Source organism: Bos mutus, chromosome 22 (assembly GCF_027580195.1).
Source record: "Bos mutus isolate GX-2022 chromosome 22, NWIPB_WYAK_1.1, whole genome shotgun sequence".
NCBI lineage: Eukaryota > Metazoa > Chordata > Mammalia > Artiodactyla > Bovidae > Bos > Bos mutus.
Genome location: NC_091638.1, coordinates 72,159,857 through 72,177,200, shown reverse-complemented (window position 1 = coordinate 72,177,200; position 17,344 = coordinate 72,159,857). Strand labels below are relative to the sequence as shown.

Here is a 17,344-nt window from a genome sequence, read left to right as displayed (position 1 = left end):
TTTCTTTCTATGGATATTCTGGAGTTGGGATTAGAATTGAAGATGCCTTCATGCCCCCGGTGCTTAATAGTTAAAAGAGTGTGAAAGGCAGTGGAAACAGTTCAGGGCTTGAGAGTCTAATATTCTTCATTTAAATCCCAGCTATGTGACCTTGGGCAAATTATTCAGCCTCTGAATTCTTTTCTTCTTGGTAACAAGGAACTAACTCTACCAACCTCATCGGGTGGTTGTAAGAGTTTAACAAGAAATAAACATGAAAGTTTCTGGAGGTGCTAGAAAAATCACTAGACCAGCGCTAGATAGCACTAACTCATGCACTCTCACAGGTTTTGAAAATCTATTATTGTAAAATGCTGCCTGACAACCCTGAACTCTGAGAGAACAGGTCCTAGAAGACAGCAAAGGATGTGGCTTTCTTTTTTTTTTTTTATTTTTTTTTTTTATTCCTGAGAATCATGTGTCCTCTCAAGTGATGACTACGTAGGAAAACTGATACTGTTGATTCTGCCACCATCTTCCATAAAACCAGAAAATAGTCTTCATAATGTATGGCAATTCCTCATTATTGTATTGCAACAGACACTCCCTGTAGATCATAAAAACAGGCTGAGAAGGCTCAAATTTAAAGGGTGATATTGGAGAGAATTGTAACCAGGTATGTGGACTGTTTTCATTGTTGCTATTGGACTGAATCTCAGGAGCTTGAATGATGGAGACATTGTTACACAAAGAGGCTCAGGACTTTGTAATGTCAAAGCTTCATTTCATTGCTCCCAGAAGTATTAGTGCATATATTTAAAATTTTCATTTATCACAGGGAAATTTAAAATTGATTCATAAAAAACACAATTTTAAAGATTTCAAAGGATATGGAAAATTTTAAGTGTAACATTTTACTTCTTAAATGCTGTTTTTCCTCCTCTGATTCTCCCACCTCTGTGTTATCTACTTATTGATGAAATTTTGTGCACTTCTTGTGGGTTTATTGATCAGTTAACACTCATGGCATTTTGGGGGATCTGTATATACTAGCCACAGATTTTTCTATGCAGTAAGCATTGTTTATATATAAATTGTAAATTTATCCAACTAATTTGTTGAAATAATTCCAATGAAACTGTGAAGACTAAGGATACCCAAAATTTATAGTTTCGAGTCCAAAGTAAAATAGATTTTCCCCCATTATATAGACAGGATTTCATCAATCTTATCTACAAGTGTTTATGTGGATATATTTCCTAAAACTGTATAAATATTACATTTTTATTTTTTGGCAATATGATGTTACAAAGAAATTGCCTTTCTTCTGTAACTGTTCAGTCTGTCGTCTTCATATATGCTTAATCCTTACAGTCTCTTGCATTATTTCATTTTGCTCTGTTTTTTTTTTTTTTTCCTTTCATTTGCTCTGTTTTTTTTTTTTTTCCTTTCATTTTCCTTGGTATATCAATGTCTAAGTGTAGTGCAAATGAAATACCATATTTTATTGCTGTCAATTTACTGTGGTGTTTTGTATTTTGGTTGTGTATTAAAATATAATCATACTATGTTTTAAAAAAATAAATAAATAAAGTATTTCATGTCGAGCCCCCGCTTTTTTTTTTTTTTTTTTTGGTACATATACACAATGGAGTATTACTCAGTCATTAAAAAGAATACATTTGAATCAGTTCTAATGAGGTGGATGAAACTGGAGCCTATTATACAGAGTGAAGTAAGCCAGAAAGAAAAACACCAATACAGTATACTAACGGTTGTGGCTTTCTGAAACAGGCTCCAGACCAATCTGAACAAAGTTCCACAAACATAAGGGGGACCAAGGTGCCTGGTACAGTTCGAATAACAATGGTAAGTTAACAACAGAAGTTGTTATCAAGTTAAAGTTAAAGCTGACTTCCCTACATTTACTTTTGTCCGCATTCTGCTCTGAAAATTCACCAGAAAGTTAGTCCCTTTTTTGTGAAAAACTTTTAGAGACTTGAAGGTTGGTCTTTATGCCCCCACCAAAATCTTGATTCTCCAGTGTAAACAAGCCTCCAAAATATCTGCCCACATTCCCACTTCCCAGCCAGATGGAGGGTTGGAAGCTAGTGGTCATGACCTCTTCATTCAGTGTCCAAATTCTTCCCCACCCGGTTTCTAGAGCTTCCAGGTTCTCTTAAGGCACTTCCTTGCTCATAACATTTTTCATCTCTTCTATTCGTTGCTGTCTAGTCTTCACTTTTCATTCCTCTCCTCCATTAGCACAGTCTATCTCTGTGATCTCCATCACACACAGCACAAATCCCACACTCTTGAAATTAGGCTTGACTGCCAAGCCCTCCCCACACCACCCTGGGAGGTGGTCTTGGATTCCATCTTCTACATGGGCCTGTGTATCATTAGTGCTGTTGTCCAGATTTTCAAGTCTTTGTCCTAAATTTAGGCTGTATCACACATCCATAACTCCTTCATAATCCACTGTAGCCCTGTGGCTTGTTATATAAAGCAGGTAGCAGTGACGCAGCTCACTCATGGCAAATGCTTTGATAGTGTCACTAGGAAAAAAAAAAAAACAGCACAAACTAAAAGTTGACAATTTTGTTTTATTTGGCAAACTTTCTGAGGACTTCAAGCCCGGGGGCATCTTCTCAGATAGCTCTAAGAGATTTATCTGAAAAAGTAAAGGAGGAGGCAAGATATAGAGGAGTTTTTGCAACAAAAACCAGATAGTCAGAACATTAAAAGATTGCTGTTCATTAGAGAAGGTCAAATATCTCAGATTAAGGAATTTAAGCATTTTTCAATATATGGGAAGATGCAAGAGCCTGGGTTCATTGAAATCATTTCTTTGATATGCACCTTAGCTGTCCAGGGAGTGTATTCACTTTCTTCTCATCCTGAGGCCCCTCTAGATACACAGCTGGCAGGGGGTCAGGCGGCTTCAGAGGCTGGGGGCTTGACGGAGGGCATCCTTTGCCATCCTGAATTCCTTCTGGGATGACCTTTATTGGCAGCTATGTGATAGCTGGATGGATATAGCATCCTTGGTTTACTGATATGGCAGGCCACACTTTTCATTCACAATAGTCAGTACATACATTGGCACATGCCCTTCCCCCTGCCACAGCAACCAGGGACACTGCAGATGGTGAAGCCTCCATCAGTCCTCATCTGCAGAAGTATCCAGTCAGAGCCCCAAACAACTTGTGATGGACAGAAAGATTTCACTTTGGGAACCTACCACTTGGCATGCGGAATCTTAGTCTGTGACCAGGATTGAACCCATTTTTGCAGCTGTGAAAGTTAAGAGTCTTAACTACTGGATGACCAGAGAAGTCCCGAGTTCCTATTTTTAAACTGTGCATTCTTTGTACCACTGCACAGACTGCCCAGACTGATTGATATAATGTATCTCTTAGGGCTAAGCTTTCAAAGTGACTGACAATCCCTGGAGTTCAGTAGGATGTCAGTGCTGCCCTCTTTAATAGGCATTCCCTCTGCCCACACTCACTCAGCAATGTCCTTTATCCATGGAGACACAGCTCAGTAGCCACCTCCACCAGGAAGCCTTCCAATGTTTCACCCAAGGTGAGAGAGTTAAAGCTTAGGGCCCTTTAAGAAGGAGATGAACATTCAAGCCCACGCTTTCCTTAAATATACATTGTGCAACAATGTATCTTGCCTGAGAACTGATCTTTCTTTACCTCTGGAACTAATGATCACAGAGCACAAAGTCTTACTCATGGAAATGCTTTTCTGAGGCTCTGTGTTAATGATCATAATTGTAACATATCTTGCCTGGAAACCAATTTCTCAAGACTTGTACCCCTGATTACACAGCCAACAGTATATCTCTCCCAGAGACCAGCCCAGAAGCCTGTCTCCTTAGTTAATCTTGTGCCAAAGTTATCTCAGGATATATGCCTTGGGAAAGGGTCTGCTGGAACTCTTACAACCTTGAGGTATTCTTTTTATCTATTCTCAGTAACCAGTTGAGAAGTATATAGTGAGTAAGTGAAGCTGCTCAGTCATGTCCTACTCTTTGTCATACCATGGACTGTAGCCTGCCAGGCTCCACCATCCATGGGATTTTCCAGGCAAGAATACTGGAGTGGGTTGCCATTTCTTTCTCCAGGGGATCTTCCCAACCCAGAGATCAAACCCAGGTCTCCTGCATTGCAGGCGGATTCTTTACCATCTGAACCACCAGGAGAAAAGTATACATGGCCTTGCTTAATAAACTAGTGAGGTGGGTACTCTCCTGCTCCCTTCTGATGTCTCTGTCAGAAGCTTTTTCTGTCACTTCCACTTTTAATAAAAATGTACATAAAGCTCTGAGTGACTGACTGTCTTTGGTCCTGGAGTTAAATCTTCTCCTTTGGAGACCATGAATCTGGTGGCACCGTTCATCACATGCTATCAAAGGCAACTTTAGGCTTCAGCTTCCGAGGACTCCAGGAACATGTCTCCATTACAGGCTGCTTACATTTCTGTTCCGACATTTGGATTCCTGGACTACAAGGCCCTTGCTAGTCCACATAGGAAAAGCTGGCACTCCAAGGATACAAGCTCTGGAGGGAACAGGTTCATGGAAAAAGATTATGAACTGGGCTTCAGGCCATCTTCCCCCTGGGCACAGTGTCTGTATTGTGGGCACAGTCTGAATGGTGTTCCTGCACTCCAGGCTCCATCTATGCAGGGAACATTTTCTGTGTTAGGCTTTGAGCGCTTTGAAGAAGTGTTCACTGAAAGAATGAATATCCTAAAAGATGAGATCCTTCCTCAGTTTCCCCCTCTATCCCCTACCCTCTTTTCTCTGCATCACTGGCTGGTTCCCCAAGCCCAGGACTAGGAACAGCTGGAATTAGCAGTCAGACAAACCTGGATTCAAATCTTGGATCTATGACTCACAGGCCCTATGGCCTCCAGGGTGATGCTTCAGTTCAGTTCAGTCCAGTCACTCAGTCGTGTCCAACTCTTTGCAACCCCATGAATCGCAGCACACCAGGCCTCCCTGTCCATCACCAACTCCCGGAGTTCACTGAAACCCACGTCCATCAAGTCGGTGATGCCATCCAGCCATCTCATCCTCTGTCGTCCCTTTTTCCTCCTGTCCCCAATCCCTCCCAGCATCAGAGTCTTTTCCAATGAGTGAACTCTTCGCATGAAGTGGCCAAAGTACTGGAGTTTCAGCTTCAGCATCATTCCTTCCAAAGAAATCCCAGGGCTGATCTCCTTCAGAATGGACTGGTTGGATCTCCTTGCAGTCCAAAGGACTCTCAAGAGTCTTCTCCAACACCACAGTTCAAAAGCATCAATTCTTTGGCGCTCAGCCTTCTTCACAGTCCAACTCTCACATCCATACATGACCACTGGAAAAACCACAGCCTTGACTAGACAGACCTTTATTGACAAAGTAATGTCTCTGCTTTTGAATATGCTGTCTAGGTTGGTCATAACTTTCCTTCCAAGGAGTAAGCGTCTTTTAATTTCATGGCTGCAGTCACCATCTGCAGTGATTTTGGAGCCCTAAAAAATAAAGTCTGACACTGTTTCCACTGTTTCCCCATCTATTTCCCATGAAGTGATGGGACCAGATGCCATGATCTTCGTTTTCTGAATGTTGAGCTTTAAGCCAACTTTTTCACTCTCCACTTTCACTTTCATCAAGAGGCTTTTTAGCTCGTCTTCATTTTCTGCCATAAGGGTGGTGTCATCTGCATATCTGAGGTTATTGATATTTCTCCCGGCAATCCTGATTCCAGCTTGTGCTTCTTCCAGCCCAGCGTTTCTCATGACGTACCCTGCATATAAGTTAAATAAGCAGGGTGGCAATATACAGCCTTGACGTACTCCTTTTCCTATTTGGAACCAGTCTGTTGTTCCATGTCCAATTCTAACTGTTGCCTCCTGACCTGCATATAGGTTTCTCAAGAGGCAGGTCAGGTGGTCTGGTATTCCCATCTCTTTCAGAATTTTCCACAGTTTATTGTGATCCACACAGTCAAAGGCTTTGGCATAGTCAATAAAGCAGAAATAGATGTTTTTCTGGAACTGTCTTGCTTTTTTGATGATCCAGTGGATGTTGGCAATTTGATCTCTGGTTCCTCTGCCTTTTCTAGAACCAGCTTGAACATCTGGAAGTTCACAGTTCGCGTATTGCTAAAGCCTGGCTTGGAGAATTTTAAGCATTACTTTACTAGCGTGTGAGAGGAGATGCTTTCATTTCATTTCATTCAGTTGTTCAATCATGTCCGACTCTTTGTGACCCCATGAATCCCAGCACACCAGGCCTCCCTGTCCGTCACCAACTCCCAGAGTTCACTCAGACTCACGTCCATTGAGTCAGTGATGCCATCCAGCCATCTCATTTCAGTTTCCTCATCTGCAAATTGGGGACAATCTCAAACTCTCAAGGTGCTCCTGAAAAGCATGTAGGGAAATGCAATCAGTGTCTAAGGTCTCCCTGAATGAATCAGGCCCTGTGCTTAGGACATTGGAGTGGCAAGGGAAGGTTTCCCTGAGGAGAAAGACATTTGAGATGATGTTGAATATTGAGAAGGAACCAGCCATGTAAAGAGTTGGGAGAAATTCAATGCAATCCCTATCAAGCTACCAACGGTATTCTTCACAGAGCTAGAACAAATAATTTCACAATTTGTATGGAAATACAAAAAACCTCGAATAGCCAAAGCGATCCTGAGAAAGAAGAATGGAACTGGAGGAATCAACCTACCTGACTTCAGGCTCTATTACAAAGCCACAGTTATCAAGACAGTATGGTACTGGCACAAAGACAGAAATATAGATCAATGGAACAAAATAGAAAGCCCAGAGATAAATCCACGCACATATGGACACCTTATCTTTGACAAAGGAGGCAAGGATATACAATGGATTAAAGACAATCTCTTTAACAAGTGGTGCTGGGAAATCTGGTCAACCACTTGTAAAAGAATGAAACTAGAACACTTTCTAACACCATACACAAAAATAAACTCAAAATGGATTAAAGATCTCAACATAAGACCAGAAACTATAAAACTCCTAGAGGAGAACATAGGCAAAACACTCTCCAACATACATCACAGCAGGATCCTCTATGACCCACCTCCCAGAATATTGGAAATAAAAGCAAAAATAAACAAATGGGACCTAATTAAACTTAAAAGCTTCTGCACAACAAAGGAAACTATTAGCAAGGTGAAAAGGCAGCCTTCAGAATGGGAGAAAATAATAGCAAATGAAGCAACTGACAAACAACTAATCTCAAAAATATACAAGCAACTCCTACAGCTCAACTCCATAAAAATAAATGACCCAATCAAAAAATGGGCCAAAGAACTAAATAGACATTTCTCCAAAGAAGACATACAGATGGCTAACAAACACATGAAAAGATGCTCAACATCACTCATTATCAGAGAAATTCAAATCAAAACCACTCTGAGGTACCATTTCACGCCAGTCAGAATAGCTGCAATCCAAAAGTCTACAAGCAATAAATGCTGGAGAGGGTGTGGAGAAAAGGGAACCCTCTTACACTGTTGGTGGGAATGCAAACTAGTCCAGCCACTATGGAGAACACTGTGGAGATTCCTTAAAAAACTGGAAATAGAACTGCCTTATGATCCAGCAATCCCACTGCTGGGCATACACACTGAGGAAACCAGAAGGGAAAGAGACACATGTACCCCAATGTTCATCGCAGCACTGTTTATAATAGCCAGGACATGGAAGCAACCTAGATGTCCATCAGCAGATGAATGGATAAGAAAGATGTGGTACATATACACAATGGAGTATTACTCAGCCATTAAAAAGAATACATTTGAATCAGTTCTAATGAGGTGAATGAAACTGGAGCCTATTATACAGAGTGAAGTAAGCCAGAAAGAAAAACACCAATACAGTATACTAACGCATATATATGGAATTTAGAAAGATGGTAACAATAACCCTGTGTACGAGACAGCAAAAGAGACACTGATGTATAGATCAGTCTTATGGACTCTGTGGGAGAGGGAGAGGGTGGGGAGATTTGGGAGAATGGCACTGAAACATGTATAATATCATGTATGAAACGAGTCGCCAGTCCAGGTTCGATGCACAATACTGGATGCTTGGGGCTGGTGCACTGGGACGACCCAGAGGGAGGGTATGGGGAGGGAGGAGGGAGGAGGGTTCAGGATGGGGAACACAGGTATACCTGTGGCAGATTCATTTCGATATTTGGCAAAACTAATACAATATTGTAAAGTTTAAAAATAAAATTAAAAAAAAAAGAGTTGGGAGAAGAACATTACAGAAGGCCCAAGGTAACCAAGGTTAATAAATGGCTACTTTTCCACCTCCAATCTTCCTTCCACACTTGGAACTCAGCCACACCTCACCCACTCTGACCTCATCACATACTTCACTAGTGAGATACCAACAATGAGCCATCTCATCCTCCCCAGAAGAGAAACCCTGGAGCAGACACAGGGCTAAGTTGGCTCTGGGTCTTGGGGCCATGTAGGCAAGATAGTTATTACCAGGGGCATCAGGTGCAGGGGCACCACCAGTAACTGACCATCTCTGTATGCTTGTCCTCAGGGGTAGAAACTCCAGGGAACAGATAGAGCAAAGAAACAAGCAATCGCTCTTGTCTCATCTTGCCCTGTGTGATCCCGTGGCCCCCTGACCGCTCTGCTCTCTGGACAAAATCTCTTTCCTCTACTCCTTCTCCAAAGGTGGCCTGAGACCAGTATCAGCACCTGACCCTGTAGTCTGGTGGCTGGAAGTCCGTTCACAAGTACTTTGGACACAGGAATGCCCAGCCTTGCCCTGTTTGTCCGTCCTTTTCCCCCAACAAGATCCATAAAGCAAAGTCCTCAAAGAACATGACTAGTTGCATCTCCTCTCAAGGACTTCAAAGCTACAAGCTCTTTTTTGAGCATCCAGAAGGGAATGCATCCTTTGCATCCAGACTTGTCTTAGCCCTACCAACCCCCCTCAGCCAGGGGTTTCCTGAAAAAGAGTAAGACACTGCATCTTAAGTTGCCAGAGAGCTGAGCAGGAAAAATGCCCCTCACTGTGAAAGAAGGTCCATGTTACCCAGTCTCCCAAGGGTCTGTGTTGTGTGAACCAGGAGGAGGAGATATGGGGCTGATGAACTGACCTTGAGTCCAGCAACACCTGGATGTGCCTCCTGGGGCCACTCCAGCTGGGGCTGCCCATACTGTACCTGGAACCCAGCAGACCCAGCTCCTTGTTGCTTTCCTGCTGCTATAAGATAGTAGGTCTGCTGATAAAAGCTGTGCTGGATTTGAGGGGCAAGGGGAAAAGACTTCTGCTTTGGCACCTGCAGACCTCTGAGAGCTGTCCAGCAGTGGATACAGTTGAGCTTTCTCTGCTCTTTCCCTTCTCAGAGCTCTCCAAGCCTGAGAACCAGAGGCCCTGGGTCCCCATGCTTCACTAACTTACCTGCAGCCTTTGGGTGAGTCATACACTCCAGGTTTCAGTTTCCTGATCACTTGGATGAGGGAGATTGGACTTGCTCCAGAACACTTGTTCCAGACCGAAGCTCAATACCAATTAGTGGACAAGTGTCTGAGAAGTACATGTTGCCAAGGACTTGGAGGCCACATCTGGTCATGAGGGGGCCGTGACCCCCTGGCCGTGTCTGGTGATGATGGACTCAGAACAGGGAGTGACAGACCAGTTGGCACACAGCTGCTGTGAGATGGAGGATCTTAGGGCCTTGCCCAGTAAAGTTTTTGCCACCTGGGTTCTGTGGGATGAGATCAGGTAGTCATAAGACAGAAGTTACCAACTGGGAAGGTTTCGATTCCTCAGCAGAAACCCGAGATAGGGTGATGAATCACCTCTCATAAAGGAACTCTGGGTACAATACATGCCAGGACACTTAGATAAATTAGGGATTATTTTAAATCTTTGGATGACCTGCCATTTTACTGTCCAGTCTGGGATGATGCCCACAGTTAGAGTGGAATCAAAGGGCCCCTGGGGGAGGCTGTCCCTCTCTCCATGACTCATTAGCAGTGAAGTCAGCTCTATCCCTTCCATGTCCAGAGCAGGAATTCCAGCAGGAAGGATGTGACCTCCAGCAAGGTTAACCAGAAGACTCAGGTGGGTCTGGCCTCTGGTTGGCACCTTTCTTTTCCCAGTGCCTCTTCCTTCCCTCCTGGGTCCTGAGCAAGCTGCCCTCGTCTTGGTTAGTGGGTTGGAAATTCCTCTTCCCTTCCAAATATCCCTGCAGCTCCACGCCTTCGCTCCCTCCCTACCCAGGCCCTGCCCTCACCTGCAGATGGCACTAAGGAAACTGGGGAGAGGATGCCCAGTTCATTCTTTCTAAAAGTATCCTCATTCCTCTACCTCCAGGCCCTGACCTGGCTCATCAAAGTCCCAACTGGATGACTATTGGGTCCTTTAATGGACTGGAACCTGGTGGTCTGGAGTCGACGATGAGAAAGTGAAAGAGAGAGCCAGAGGGAGGGAGAGAAAGAGAGAAAAAGACACGGGACCCAAGCTCTGATGGAGGAAAGGTGCTTTAATGATCTTTCTGTGAGTATATATAGGCTGTTGTACAAGAAATTTCTTTCGATAATGGTAAAGATCAGAAAACCAAATGTACAGTAACCCTTACCAAGGGAACAAGAGATTAATAATGCTCACAAGGCCAGGAGATAATCCATATCTCAAGAAAGAAGATCGAGACTAAGCAGTTTTGTCATAAGGAGAATGTTTACTGAAGGAGATTCAAGCCTGTCTCATACTATGACCTCAGTCCTGGGAGCAGCGTGCCATTCCACTGGTTTCTGGCAACAGAAACTGATAAGGAACAGAGGATTTATGAGAAACAGCACATAGGAATCCTCCTGTTAAACATTCCCTGACAGATGACCAAGCAGCTTAGCAGTAGGGGAGGCAGGAAGGGGTGGGCGGTGATCATATGACAGGAGAATGAGCAATCTGTAAACTGCTGATTACAAAAAGATTTCAAACATCACAAAATAAAAAATAATAGTAACAAGAACCCTATATTTCTTCACACAGCATCAAGAACTACAACACTCTTCTGTTAGTCTGTCATAGCCAGGAGGCTACATGTCCAAGATTAAGGTGCTGGCCAACTGCATTCTTAGGACCTTTCTTCTTGGCTCACAGACAGTTCTCATATTACTGTGTCCTCCCAATGGTGGTGGACGGGGCAGGAGGTAAAGAGGGAGGCAGAGGGAGGGAGAATGAAAGACAGAGAAGAGATTGAGGAAGCTCTCAGGTGGCTCTTCTAATAAAGGCACTAATCAAATCAGAGGGCCCCACCATTAAGACCCCATCTCAACCAAGTGTGTATTAGTCACTCAGTCATGTCCAACTCTTTGCAACCCCATCGACTGTAGCCCACCAGGCCGCTCTGTCCACGGACTTCTCCAGGCAAGAATACTGGAGTAGATTGCCATTTCCTTCTCCAGGGGATCTTCCTGACCCAGGAATTGAACCTGGGTCTCCTGCATTGCAGGAAGATTCTTTACCATCTGAACCACCAGAGAAGCCCCCAACCAAAATTTCAACCAAATTACCTCCCAGAGGCCCTGACTCCCAATACCATCACATCAGGAGTTATGCATTCAACATCTGAATTTGGGGGTGGACACAATGCAGTCCATACCAACTACACAGGTCTTTTTTTTTAATATAAATTTATTTATTTTAATTGGAGGTTAATTACTTTACAATATTGTATTGGTTTTGCCATCCATCAACATGAATCCGCCACAGGTATACACGTGTTCCCCATCCTGAACCACCCTCCCTCCTCCCTCCCCGTACCATCACTCTGGGTCATCTCAGTGCACCAGCCCCAAGCATCCAGTATCATGCATCGAACCTGGACTGGCAATTCGTTTCATACATGATATTATACATGTATCAATGCCATTCTCCCAAATCATCCCACCCTCTCCCTCTCCAACAGAGTCCAAAAGACTGTTCTATACATCTGTGTCTCTTTTGCTGTCTCGCAAGAGACACATGTACCCCAGTGTTCATTGCAGCACTGTTTATAATAGCCAGGACATGGAAGCAACCTAGATGTCCATCAGCAGATGAATGGATAAGAAAGCTGTGGTACATATACACAATGGAGTATTACTCAGCCATTAAAAAGAATACATTTGAATCAGTTCTAATGAGGTGGATGAAACTGGAGCCTGTTATATGGAGTGAAGTAAGCCAGAAAGAAAAACACCAATACAATATACTAACGCATATATATGGAATTTATAAAGATGGTAACGATAACCCTGTATGTAAGACAGCAAAAGAGACACAGATATATAGAACAGTCTTTTGGACTCTGTGGGAGAGGGAAAGGGTGGGATGATTTGGGAGAATGGCATTGAAACATGTATAATATCATATAAGAAACGAATCACCAGTCCAGGTTCGATGCATGATACAGGATGTTTGGGACTAGAACACTGGGATGACCCAGAGGGATGGTACGGGGAAGGACGTGGGAGGGGGGTTCAGGATGGGGAACACGTGTATACCTGTGGTGGATTCATGTTGATGTATGGCAAATCCAATACAATATCGTAAAGTAATTAGCCTCCAATTAAAATAAATAAATTTTTAAAAAATAAAATAAACAGCACCAGTCTTGCCCATTGATACAATTCAAATTTTACTTTTTCAGTTCTTGGTCTACAAGATGATCATGGAAAACACTGCAAATCAACAGGTTCTGACAGTAACAAAGAACAACATGAGGCTGAGATTTGAAAAGAGAAAATAAGCCAAGGGCAGACAAATCATACAATTTTTTTTTTAACTTAAACTTATTTAATCGGAGGCTAATTACTTTACAATATTAAGTTAAATGCTATCCCTGAAAATAAGCAGAACAGTTTCAAAAGTCACAAGTAGAGGGGAGGCCTTGTTACTTATTTTTTAAAATGTTCATTAGGCTCCAGTGATTGTTTGCTACTATTCTTTTCTACAGTCATGCCGAGTAAAGCTATAGCTAAAGGGAAGTTAAACTGTGTTCATGAAGTGTTAATGTTTTTTTATCTTTTTATCTGCAGTCTCTCAGAGAAAGCAAAGTAACTACAAATAGCACTGCACCAGAAACGAGTTTCTGGACCAACAATGTCGCTTCAGCACGCGATGAACTGGTTCACCCTAAAGTGGTCACGGCTGTTGAAGACAAGAGGTTTTGTATTTTTATATGGCACATCTTTTTGGTCCCTGTGAAAACAAGTTTTCTTGAATGTGAACTATCCTCTGACACTTGTGGAGTTACTATCACTCTTCCTATATCCATTAGATCGATATATGGCTCATGGCTGCACAAGTTTAAAATTTCATTACAGGGCAATGAGCAACATGTGGCTTGCCTCTGTGAGCGGCTGGGTCAATCTGCAAGAAAGAGTATTTTAGAGTATCATCAAGTTCCAAGATTGCAGCTTGGTTACCACAACGATAACAATATTTTGGAGCACTGAAAATCGTTACTGCATTTCAGGCAAAACACCAGTTATATCCCTCCATCACCAACCAATGAGCTCTACACACCAACAGGAGGCCATTGGCATGATTAAATGTCTCAGAAACATCCTGCCCAAAGGTGTAGTCAGCTCCTTGAGGAGATATACCCCAATCTCCATGGTCCCTCTGGATCTGACCACAGCAAGTGATACGTTGGACCCTCGCGGGGAACTTCTCGTAAGTGATCAAGAGCTCTGATGTGATCCAGTGTATCTATGGATGGTGAGAGGCCACCATGTAGACAGAATATCTGCCCAGCCACTGAGGCAGTGAGAGGAAGATGGTCAAAAAGATCTATAAAATATTTCCAGACATGCGTTTGCATATTTCCTGAAATATTCATCACAGAAACCACATACTTATGTAATCTGTCTCCTTCTCTCATGATTTCCTTGAAGAATGGTGATGTGTTCACTGATAAGGAATCACAAGAGCTACAAGCAGAGTAACTGTTTCCACTGAATAATACCCTCTGTCAGCATAATCGCCCATAAACAAGTAATTTGTATCAGGAGATTTACCACCAATTCTAAACAGTTCCATGAGATCATGAAATTGCCCATTCACATCTCCACAGATGGTTACTGGACATCAAACTTCTTGTACATTGGATTTTTTTTGTCAGCATTTCTTTAGCCTTCTTGCAGAGGCTCTTGACCTGGGATGCGGACAGCTGCTCCATCCACTTGTCCAGCTCCTTGGTGAATACCTTCTCGTCCATGATGTCAGCTGCCTGAACCGGCTACCGCTCCTTGCTCCTCCCGCTGGTAGCTGGTTCCTGATGAACTTGTGCCTGTACTGGTGGTTGCTCGGCACTAGCGCTGGCCCTCTGGCTCATCCCTCTGTGCTCAGCCACTGGCCGCTGCCCCCCTCCACTCACTCTAGGCCTGACACTCTGCTCTCTGTAATCTCCCCCTTCCTTTCTATGCCACTTATTTGTTTAAAAGGTGGGAGGAGGTGGAGTTGTCTTATAGAATTTTACAAGTATTGGGTTTAAAGCAGGGGACTGCAACACCACTACCAAGGGCCAGTAGGGTCTTTGACCTATTGAGACCCCGGCTGCATGGCAGGAGTGAGACTTCATCTGTATTTACAGCTGCTCCCCATCACTCTCCCGTCCCCCAGATGGGACACTCTTGTTCCAGGAAAACAAGCTCAGGGCTCCCACTGACTCTTCATTAAGATGAGTTGTATAATTATTTCATTATGTATCACAATGTAATAATAGAAATAAAGTACACAACAAATGCAATACCCTTGAATCATCCAGAAACCACTCCCCTCCACCACCACCTGTAGAAAAATTGTCTTCCAGAAAACCAGTCTCTAGTGTCGAAAAAGCTGGGAACCGCTAGTTTAGAGGATTGCTTCTCTGTCCCTTTATCTATGTAATTCCCTGAAAACTGGGAGTTAGATCTAGACTTGAGTTCAACAAGTTTCATTGGAATATTTTATACATATTTCCATATATTTCTTATGCCACCACTTCAAGAGGTTCATAATTTCCCCCACTCCTATGACAGATGCTGAGATGCAGCAGGTCCTGATGGTGCCAACCTCATGCATTCATTGTAAAACACTTCAGCCTTTCATCTTATGGTTTTAGCATCCATTGATGACCTTTGCGTAGATCCATTGATTCATCAGGATGTTGCAAAACAGAGGATTTATGTTTCTACCACTCCTTCTGAATTTAATTCCTAAAATTCTTCAATTAAAGATCATTCTTTTAACTGTTTGTAGTTACATGAAATATGCTTCATATAAACAAAAATAGCATAAATGTTGATGATTACTTCCCTTTCTCAGTGCCCATGTTGGTGAGTTGGTGCCCTACCAATGTGTCACTGTGACAAATTAGATGTTATCTATTAGCATTTGGATCTCCTGGCTTTTTATATATTTAATTTATTTCAGCTGATTTGATCTGATGCTAAAATTGTCCCAGTTTTAGCCTCTTTATATGGATTACTAAACTTTTTGTCCAGCCCTCACTGGTCTTTGAAGGCTCAACTTTCTGGCCCTTCAAGATTTCCAGGCTTATCTTGTACAATTTTTGACCCAGTCCTGAAATCAGCCATCTCCTCAAGAATCCATAGATCCTCTGGTGGAAAATGGTATTTAGAGGTCACAAGTTAGACCTCAGGATAACCACTATAAGCAAGCTGCCATCGCTAGCAGGTTTTTTAACCATCAGAGTGATGAAGTACACGATTCTTAAAAAAGAAAATAATTAAAATGTTACAAACTTAAGCTTTCAAGTTTTAAGACTGCAAGGTTTTACTTAAGCTTTTTTGTTTTATACTTGAACCTCTTTCCTCTATACACTGATTGTCTTACTTTAGAATAATATTAGCTTTAATTACTTACTTGCTTTAACCTATAACACACATGTGATACTTTCACAATAGCAGAAGCAATATCACCAACAATAAGGTGTTGGATACAGTCTCAAATTTCTTTGCTTTTTTGTTTTTGGTTTTATTTTGGGTGTGGGGGCATGTTTTTGTTTCTCTTTGTCCTTAGAAAACATTCCACTCTGAATGCTGCTGCTGCTAAGTCGCTTCAGTCGTGTCCGACTCTGTGCGACCCACCAGGCTCCCCGGTCCCTGGATTCTCCAGGCAAGAACACTGGAGTGGGTTGCCATTTCCTTCTCCAATGCATGAAAGTGAAAAGTGATAGTGAAGTCGCTCAGTCGTGTCCAACTCTTAGCGACCCCATGGACTGCAGCCTACCAGGCTCCCCTGTCCATGGGATTTTCCAGGCAAGAGTACTGGAGTGGGGTGCCTACAAAGTCAAAATTCTGCATTTTAAAGCCACTTACTTAGGTAATGTTTTGTTCTGGGCAGTTATGTCATCAACTTGATACAATTAGGCTCGTTAATCTTAGTTTGTTCTCAGCTTCTACAGATGTGTTTATCTATTTTTTGATCCTGTAACATATATATTGTTGCAAATTCAAACTATAAAATAATAAAAATCACTTCCTTCTCTGCCCCTCATCCATAAATTATATTTTTAGTACTTTTTGACTTATTCTTGCCCTCTTTATTATTGAAAATAGACATACGTGTGTGTAAAAGTAACAAATTATAAGCACTTTTTCAGTCTGCTTTTTTAAAAAAACTGAACAAGGTACCCTGAAGAAATCACCCATCCCACTCCTCCCTCCACCCGCATCCTCCCCAGGTGTTGGGACGCCCTGGGCCTTATTCCACAGTCCCCCACAAGTGGTCACTTCAGGTATGTTTGTAATCTTTTGCATTTACAAATGGTTCAGGATGAGGAACACCTGTAAACCCATGGCTGATTCATATCAATGTATGGCAAAAACCACTACAATATTGTAAAGTAATTAGCCTCCAACTAAAATAAATAAATAAGTAAAAACAGTTGTTGTAGTGAACAGCTTGTGCACATGGTGATTTCTACTTTTGCTAGTGTATCTTTGGAACAGATCCCTAGAAGTAGAATTGTTGAGTGAAGGGCATATGTGTGTGGCATTTGTTAGATGCTGTCAAATCCACTCTGTGGAGATTGAACAACCAATAATGAATGTAAACAATGTACAAAAATATGGGTTAAGACATAGCACCCTATCTATACACACCTGGTAACCGGGGAGCCTCTCGATGTTCTACCCAAGGGTCAGAGTCAGACCTCGCTAGACCTCACGCAGGAACACCCAGGCTCTGGGAGTCCTGGGAGGAGCCATGAGGCACCATTGTCTTTACTTTGGCTGAAATAGCAGTTTAACAGGCAGCCCTGTTCATCTCAGGCTGAGCAGGAGCTCTGCATGATTTGTTTGGT

At 42.6% G+C, this 17,344-nt stretch overlaps 1 pseudogene; it reads right to left on the bottom strand.

Annotated features, from left to right (window-relative positions):
• Nucleotides 1-13,341: 13,341 nt before the first annotated feature.
• Nucleotides 13,342-14,254, bottom strand: LOC102282420 (serine/threonine-protein phosphatase 2A catalytic subunit alpha isoform pseudogene; annotated as a pseudogene).
• Nucleotides 14,255-17,344: the final 3,090 nt, after the last annotated feature.